Source organism: Nicrophorus vespilloides, unplaced genomic scaffold, assembly GCF_001412225.1.
Source record: "Nicrophorus vespilloides isolate i.1.1-1 unplaced genomic scaffold, Nicve_v1.0, whole genome shotgun sequence".
NCBI lineage: Eukaryota > Metazoa > Arthropoda > Insecta > Coleoptera > Silphidae > Nicrophorus > Nicrophorus vespilloides.
The window spans coordinates 1,260-10,831 of record NW_017096249.1 but is presented as its reverse complement, the minus strand read 5'-3'; the positions used below and the strand labels follow the sequence as shown (position 1 = coordinate 10,831).

The following is a 9,572-nucleotide window of genomic DNA, read 5'->3' as shown; positions in this document are numbered from 1 at the left end:
TCGTTGAATTTAGATAAATTTCGTTAGATTTCGTGTAAATCTTGTTAAATTTCGTTAGATTTCGTGAGATCTCATTACATTTCGTTGAATTTAGATAAATTTTGTTAGATTTCGTGTAAATATTGTTAAATTTCGTGAAATCTTCCTACATTTCGTTGAATTTACATAAATTTCGTTAGATTTTATGTAAATCTTATTAAATTTCGTTAGATTTCGTGAAATCTTCCTACATTTCGTTGAATTTAGATAAATTTCGTAGGATTTCGTGTAAATTTTGTTAAATTTCGTTAGATTTCGTGAAATCTCCTTACATTTTGTTGAATTTAGATAAATTTCGTAGGATTTCGTGATATCTCGTTAGATTTCGTGAGATCTCATTACATTTCGTTGAATTTAGATAAATTTCGTTAGATTTCGTGTAAATCTCGTTATATTTCGTGAAATTTTCCTACATATCGTTGAATTTCGTTAGATTTCGATATCTCGTTAAATTTCGTTAGATTTCGTGAGATCTCGTTAGATTTCATTAGGTTTCGTTAGATTTCGTCAGCTTTTGTCGGCTTTCGTTAACTTTCGTTAGATTAATATATTTAAAGATTTACATTTATATAACTTTCTTTTAAATTTTATAAAAAAAATGATCACATTAGATTCAATTTGCATTTATTTATTTTAATATAATTTAGATTAATTTATTTTAGTTTGGTTTCGGTTAGTTTCATTTTTTTGTTTTTAATGGTCTCATTTTGTTAAATTTCATTTTGTTACTTTTCGTTGGATTTCAATAGATTTCATTGGATTTTGATAGATTTCCTTAGAATTTCATTAGTTTTCATTTGATTTCGTTGGCTGTTCATTTGGATTTAATTAATTCATTTAATTTAGTTTGGCTTCAATTTATTTTACTCCCAAAATAAAAATTGAAGTTTATTAAAACTATAAAATTTATATTAAGACATTTATGAAATGTAATTATTAAAGATATTATAATTTTACGATGTTTACAGCAGTCGCTTCTACTAAAATTAACTGAGTTTCTATTATATGTGAGAATCGAGATTATTATTATTGCCTGGTTGGCGGACCCACCGAATTGCGGCCTACGCTAACAAAACTGTACGATCCGGATGCTGGAATTGTTTCCGTCTACACTAGATATGATATTCTGAACAATGCGAGAGGCAACTAACTTTATATGTTCAATAAACATCGAAAGCGGCTTTAACTTCGTCCTCTCTTGTCTTTGGGTCCTGTAAACTATTATATTATACGCGAGAGAACTAAATTATAAAGTGCATACAAATATTAACAATACAAAGAAGTATAAATTAAAAATAAAAACGTTTATTTGCTCAAAAAAAAAGAAACATTACAAAAATTGAATTGATCAAAAATTGAAACCATTTTTCTATAAGAATTATGTTTAAAATTCGTCCTCTCTTGTCTTTGGGTCCTGTAAACTATTATATTATACGCGAGAGAACTAAATTATAAAGTGCATACAAATATTAACAATACAAAGATGATAAATTAAAATAAAAACGTTTATTTGCTCAAAAAAAAAGAAACATTACAAAAATTGAATTGATCAAAAATTGAAACCATTTTTTCTATAAGAATTATGGTTAAAATTGATATAATTAAGTGACCAATAACACTTTGCAGCAGTTAACTTTTTTGTACTGTTGTAAATCAATTATTTGACAAAATTGGAACAAAATTAGAACAATGCGTGACGCAACTAACTTTATATGTTCAATAAACTTGAAACGGCTTTAACTTCGTCCTCTCTTGTCTTTGGGTCCTGTAAACTATTATATTATACGCGAGAGAACTAAATTATAAAGTGCATACAAATATTAACAATACAAAGAAGTATAAATTAAAAATAAAACGTTTATTTGCTCAAAAAAAAAGAAACATTACAAAAATTGAATTGATCAAAAATTGAAACCATTTTTCTATAAGAATTATGGTTAAAATTGATATAATTCAGTGACCAATAACACTTTGCAGCAGTTAACTTTTTTGTACTGTTGTAAATCAATTATTTGACAAAATTGGAACAAAATTAGAACAATGCGTGACGCAACTAACTTTATATGTTCAATAAACTTTGAAATCGGCTTTAACTTCGTCCTCTCTTGTCTTTGGGTCCTGTAAACTATTATATTATACGCGAAAGAACTAAATTACAAAGTACATTCAAATATTAACAAGCATACATTCAACATAAAACATTTATTTTCTCCAAAAATGTAAACAATTTTACAATAAGAATTATGGTTAAAATTGATATAATTCATTGAGTAAATCAATTATTTGATAAAATTGGGACAAAATTAGGACAATTCATAAAGAAAATTGCATTTATTCAAATTAAATTGTTGTTGTTCATCAAAGTAATTATCCTAAAGTAAATTTAAGATATAGGAGTGCAGGACTTAGATATGTGTGTTCCCTATTCGTTTTAGTTCAAACTAAATAGAGACTATCTCCCTTTGGCTTTTGTATGTTACATCTGCTCATCCTCTTTCATTCCGTCTTCTCTTGTCATCTCCTCGTCGTCGTTCTTAGTGTCTAAAGGAAATACGTGAGCCTTTGAATGGATTAGTCTGAAACATCCTCCGGGAATAATTTTCCACGGCGGATCCGCTTTATTAAGATTTAACTGGGACAAGTTTAACAATTGTTTAACGATGTTGCCCGAGCTTTCGACACTCTTTATTACCAACTACTCTAAACCCTATTGTTTTCTCTCTCTCTCTGTGTCTCTTCTCTGTCCTCCTCTCAGTTAACCTCTCTTTCACTAATCCTGTGAATGCGATTAACGTACGCTATTTTAGTATGAATTGAATCCAAAACTATTTCCAGAGATTACATATAAAACGATAAAAGCATATTAACATTGTGCTGAAATATTTTGTAACACTAATTAGAGTAAAAAATAAGTGTTTTAAATCATATTGTAACAAAACATAAGATATTTATTGTAAAATAACGTAAATAAAAATACGCCATCTACCGACACTCTGTCAGAGCTTATTTATGTCATTATTACAAAACAATGTAAACCAAAAATTAATTATATAAGAGCAAAGTGGCGCAGTGGAAGCGTGCTGGGTTAGGGGTAACCCAGAGGTCCATGGATCGAAACCATGCTCTGCTAGTACTTCGAAAGAAGTAACAAAGTTTTATATACAATGCTTTAAATTAATTAAACTCAATCCATCAATCTTACAAACTATAAAATAATATAGAAATAAGATTGTTCTTAATACTGGATCATTCAGTCTTATTATGTATCAGTTTCATTCCATATTATGGTAATATTGAGTTAAGTTTAAGTAAATGATCATTTCATTATATAAACAAATTCAGAACAAGGGGAGAATAGAAGTTATACCAAAAATATTTTGATAAATATTGTTTTCAATTAAATTTGTACAAGAATATAAATAAATATATTTTTGCTACAATTAAGTGTAGTTATTATCAAATATAAACTTATTTTGATTAAAATATAAAAAATTTGCACGAAATTTGCCAAAAATTAGATATGTAAGAGCAGAGTGGCGCAGTGGAAGCGTGCTGGGCCCATAACCCAGAGGTCCGTGGATCGAAACCATGCTCTGCTAAGACTTCGAAAGAAGTTACAAATTTTAATATGCAATGCATTAAAATAATTAAACTTAATCTACCATAAGTCCAAACAATAAAATACTATAGAAAGAAGATTGTTCTTAATACTGGATCATTCAGTCTTGTTATGTATCAGATTGTTTAGATATTATGGTAATATTATTGTATTTAGGAAAATCTTCATTTTGTTACAAAAACATATTTACAATAATGATATAAAACATGAAATATTGAAAATATTTTGTTTTCTATTAATTTTTGTGTCCTGAGATAAATAAATTAGCTAAGCTTTGTCGAAGTCCCGCTAGATGGCGTATTTTTATTTCCTTTATTATGTATGGAAAATTATATATTTTGCTACAGTTACATGTAGTTGCTATAGACATTTTCAAATATAAATTTATTTTTATTAAAATATGAAAAAATAAACTTATTTTGATTAAAATATGAAAAATTTGCACAAAAAATTGCACGAAAATTGCCAAAAATTAGTTATATAAGAGCAGAGTGGCGCAGTGGAAGCGTGCTGGGCCCATAACCCAGAGGTCCGTGGATCGAAACCATGCTCTGCTAAAACTTCGAAAGAAGTTACAAATTTTAATATGCAATGCTTTAAATTAATTAAACTTAATTTAACATAAGTCCAAACAATAAAATAGAAAAATAATTGTTCTTAATACTGAATCTTTCAGTCTTGTTATGTATCAGTTTGTTTAGGTATTATGGTAATATTATTGTATTTGGGAAAATCTTCATTTTGTTACATAAACAAATTTACAATATTGACATAAAACAAGAAATATTGAAATTATTTTGTTGTGTCAGGATATAAATAAATTAGCTAAGCTTTGTCAACGTTATTGGACGTATTTTTATTTTCGTTAATATTTACCTAAAATTATAATTTTTGCTACAATTAAGTGTAGTTACCATAGACATTATCAAATATAAACTTATTTTGATTAAAATATGAAAAATTTGCACAAAAATTGCACAAAAATAATGAAAAATCAGTTATATAAGAGCAGAGTGGCGCAGTGGAAGCGTGCTGGGCCCATAACCCAGAGGTCCGTGGATCGAAACCATGCTCTGCTAAGACTTCAAAAGAAGTTACAAATTTTAATAAACAATGCATAAATTAATTAAACTTAATCTATTATATATACAAACAATAAAATAATATAGAAACAAGATTGTTCTTAATACTTGATCTTTTAGTCTTGTTATATATCAGTTTGTTTATATATTGTGGTAATATTATTGTATTCAGGAAAATCATCATTTTGTTACATAAACAAATTTACAATAATGATGTAAAACAAGAAATATCGAAATTATTTTTTTTTTCTAATAATTTTGTGTGACTTTTTGTGACTTTGCAATGAGGCAACCCGAAATATACGGGTACTTGTTCGAATACATGTGCAGACCATCTGGCAAAATAAGATAGAAAATCTGCAGCCGGGAAATAGGTCACTCTATAGGTTTACCAAATCTCTTAAGCGAAAACGCGAACCCATACATGCACTGGTCGTCGGGCAGAACACGGTTTTCACTAATCTTGATAAGGCGAATGCGCTCGCGGATCATTTTGAGAGCATTCACGATCTAGATCAAAAAGCATACATACCGGAACAACAGAGGGTAATTGACAAAACCGATCAGTTTATGCGTACCAATCATAGCCAAACATACGTAACGCCGACAGCTCCAAATACCTGACCCGACCTTCCGAAATGAGAAGTGCTATTAGAAAAGCACCGGCGATGAAGGTACCGGGGGAAGATTAGGTCCAAGGAATCCTGCTGAAGGCGCTCTCTAGAAAAGCCATTGTTCAGCTAATGAATATAATCAACGGTATGCTTAAACTAAGATATTTTCCGAAATAATGGAAACACGCATTAATTATACCAGTTCTAAAACCGGGAAAGTCGACAAAACAAACAACCTCGTATCGATCAATAAACTTGCTGAGATGTGTTGCGAAGGTGGCGGAAGCCATCATCCTCAAACGTATAAACAAGTATCTAGATACGTTTGATATACTCAAAGATGAGCAATTTGGTTTCCGACGCAAACACAGCAAGTTGCAAGAATTGTTAAAGATATTACTCATAATTTTAATCAAAAGGAAGCAAATCTAACGACAATGTCTCTTCTAGACGTAGAAAAAGCTTTTGACAAAGTATGGCATAAGGCACTCCTGTGCAGAATAATAGACTACAATTTTCACCCAGAATTAATCGAACTTACATCATCCTACCTGACGGATAGAACCGTCAACGTCTCCCTGGGTGATAAAGCATCGTCTAACCGAAACATTGGAGCAGGAGTCCCGCAGGGGTCACTCTTGGACCCAGTATTGTTTAATATATTTATTAATGATGTTTCTAAATACTTTCCCGGCAATAATGCACTCGAAAATCTTGCAATGTACGAAGATGACTCAGTTGTATATGCACATTCAAGCACTGCGCAAACAGCAAACAAAAAGGTAATCTAAAAGCTTCAAAAGATTTAAACCTTCCTCAAACATAATAAAATCGGAAAACATCGTGTTAAAAGAAAGCGCAAAAACACAAAAGTAATTGAAAAACTAAATATGAACGGAAAGAAATCGCGGTCAAAACATCTGTTAAGTATCTCAGAGTAACACTCGATGAAGGGCTACGTTTCAAGGAACACATCAATAAATCCCTAAGAAAGGCACAAGGAGCCCTGCGGACGCTCTACCCCCTGTGCGTCAACAGCCCACTTGAAAAAGATACAAAATTATGTTGCATAAGCAATTACTTAGACCCATCACCCGTCTGGTGTGGCGCCGCATAAATACACAAAAAGAAACTTAAAATCTTTGAAAACAGATGTTTTCGACTAGCTCTGAATCGCGAAAAAGACACTAGAATCACCGACCTAGTGCTAGAAGCTGGAATTGTCCTCATCGATCAGTACATTATTGAAGCCTCCGAAAAGTTTTACAGTTCGCAATTAAATAATAATAGACTATGTTCAGAAATCACAAATGTGAGACCTCACAATACACCCCTACATATAAAACATAAACTCCCATAACAAAACCTCTATCTTCCACATGTAAATACTCTCCATCACCCTCTCCTATCCAACACCATCACTCCTCTCCTACATAAACAATTGATAAGGTCCTAGAGGTCTAATGTATTTTGTTTTTAAGGCATTTTAGATAAAATAAAAGATTTTTCCCACGCAAATTTCCCTCTAATATAAAAATAGTTGTATATATGTACTAACAACCATAGTTGTATCTTAAACACTTCAAATGTAAATAATTGCTTCGGAAATTATCTCCATAATATTGTTAAAAGTGTAAGAAATATAAACCAATGCAAACCAAATGCAACTATGTTGAGAGATTTGTAATAAGATAAAATGTTTGAGCCCTTGCAAATTGTAAAAGGGTTAATAATTATGTATGTAAATAAAGTTATTTTTGTATCATTTAGTCTTCTTATGTATCAGTTCCTTTATAATATTATGGTAATATTATTGTATTTAAGAAAATCATCATTTCGTTACATAAACAAATTTATAAAAAATGATATAAAACAAGTCATACTGAAATTATTTTATTTTTTTTAAATAATTTTGTGTCACGAGATAAATAAATAAGCTAAGCTTTGTCAACGTTATTGAACGTAATTTTATTTTTGTTATTATTTATGTAATATGATAATTTTTGCTACAATTACGTGTAGTTACCATAGGCATTATCAAATATAGACTTATTTTGATTAAAATATGAAAAAATTGCTAAAAAAATTGCACAAAAATCGGAAAACATCGTGTTTAAAAGAAAGCGCAAAAACACAAAAGTAATTGAAAAACTAAATATGAACGGTAAAGAAATCGCGGTCAAAACATCTGTTAAGTATCTCAGAGTAACACTCGATGAAGTGCTACGTTTCAAGGAACACATCAATAAATCCCTAAGAAAGGCACAAGGAGCCCTGCGGACGCTCTACCCCCTGTGCGTCAACAGCCCACTTGAAAAAGATACAAAATTATGTTGCATAAGCAATTACTTAGACCCATCACCCGTCTGGTGTGGCGCCGCATAAATACACAAAAAGAAACTTAAAATCTTTGAAAACAGATGTCTTCGACTAGCTCTGAATCGCGAAAAAGACACTAGAATCACCGACCTAGTGCTAGAAGCTGGAATTGTCCTCATCGATCAGTACATCATTGAAGCCTCCGAAAAGTTTTACAGTTCGCAATTAAATAATAATAGACTGTGTTCAAAAATCACAAATGTGAGAGCTCACAATACTCTCCTACACCTAAAACATAAACTCCCATACCAAAACCTCTCTATCTTCCAAATGTAAATACTCTCCATCACCATCTCCTATCCAACACCATCACTCCTCTCCTACATAAACAATTGATAAGGCCCTAGAGGTCTAATATATTCTTTTTAAGGCATTTTAGATAAAATAAAAGATTTTTCCCACGCAAATTTTCCCTTTAATATAGAAATAGTTGTATATATGTACTAACAACCATAGTTTAAAATTTTAATCTTAAGTATCCTAAACACTTCAAATGTAAATAATTGCTTCGGCAATTATCTGCATAATATTGTTAAAAGTGTAAGAAACATGAACCAATGCAAACCAAAAGCAACTATGTTGAGAGATTTGTAATAAGATAAAATGTTTGAGCCCTTGCAAATTGTAAAAGGGTCAATAATTATGTATGTAAATAAAGTTATTTTTGTATCATTTAGTCTTCTTATGTATCAGTTCCTTTATAATATTATGGTAATATTATTGTATTTAAGAAAATCATCATTTCGTTACATAAACAAATTTATAAAAAATGATATAAAACAAGTCATACTGAAATTATTTTATTTTTTTTAAATAATTTTGTGTCAGGAGATAAATAAATTAGCTAAGCTTTGTCAACGTAATTTTATTTTTGTTATTATTTATGAAAATGATAATTTTTGCTACAATTACGTGTAGTTATCATAGGCATTATCAAATATAGACTTATTTTGATTAAAATATGAAAAATTTGCTAAAAAAAAATTGCACAAAATTTGCCAAAAATTAGATATATAAGAGCAGAGTGGCGCAGTGGAAGCGTGCTGGGCCCATAACCCAGAGGTCCGTGGATCGAAACCATGCTCTGCTAAGACTTCGAAAGAAGTTACAAATTTTAATAATCAATGCTTTAAATTAATTAAACTTAATCTACCATAAGTCCAAACCATATAATACTATAGAAAGGAGATTGTTCTCAATACTGGATCATTCAGTCTTGTTATGTTTCAGTTTGTTTAGGTATTATGGTAATATTATTGTATTTGGGAAAATCTTCATTTTGTTACATAAACAACTTTTCAATAATGACATAAAACAAGAAATATTGAAATTATTTTGTTGTGTCAGAAGATAAATAAATTAGCTAAGTTTTGTCAACGTTATTGGACGTATTTTTATTTTCGTTATTATTTACGTAAAATGATAATTTTTGCTACAATTACGTGTATTTACCATAGACATTATCAAATATAAACTTATTTTGATTAAAATATGAAAAATTTGCACAAAAATTGCCAAAAATTAGATATATAAAATAATATAGAAAAAATATTGTTCTTAATACTGGATCATTCAGTCATGTTATTTAACAGTTTGTTTAGATATTATGGTAATATTATTGAATTTAGGAAACTCATCATTTGTTACATAAACAAATTTACAATAATATTATAAAACAAGTCATACTATAATTATTTTGTTATCTAATAATTTTGTGTCAGGAGATAAATAAATTAGCTAAGCTTTGTCGAAGTTCCGCTAGATGGCGTATTTTTATTTCTGTTATTATGCATGGAAAATTATATGTTTTACTACAGTTACATGTAGTTACTATAGACA

At 29.8% G+C, this 9,572-nt stretch overlaps 5 non-coding genes across 5 annotated transcripts; all 5 read left to right on the top strand.

Moving 5' to 3' along the window:
- The first annotated feature begins 3,094 nt into the window (after positions 1-3,094).
- Trnap-agg lies at positions 3,095-3,169 on the top strand. Its single transcript has one exon. It is a non-coding gene; the product is annotated as a tRNA-Pro (tRNA).
- Positions 3,170-3,566: 397 nt separating this feature from the next.
- On the top strand, positions 3,567-3,638 carry Trnam-cau. Its single transcript has one exon. It is a non-coding gene; the product is annotated as a tRNA-Met (tRNA).
- A 505-nt stretch (positions 3,639-4,143) lies between these two features.
- Positions 4,144-4,215, top strand: Trnam-cau. The gene has a single exon. It is a non-coding gene; the product is annotated as a tRNA-Met (tRNA).
- Positions 4,216-4,665: 450 nt separating this feature from the next.
- Positions 4,666-4,737, top strand: Trnam-cau. Its single transcript has one exon. It is a non-coding gene; the product is annotated as a tRNA-Met (tRNA).
- A 4,014-nt stretch (positions 4,738-8,751) lies between these two features.
- Positions 8,752-8,823, top strand: Trnam-cau. The gene has a single exon. It is a non-coding gene; the product is annotated as a tRNA-Met (tRNA).
- Positions 8,824-9,572: the final 749 nt, after the last annotated feature.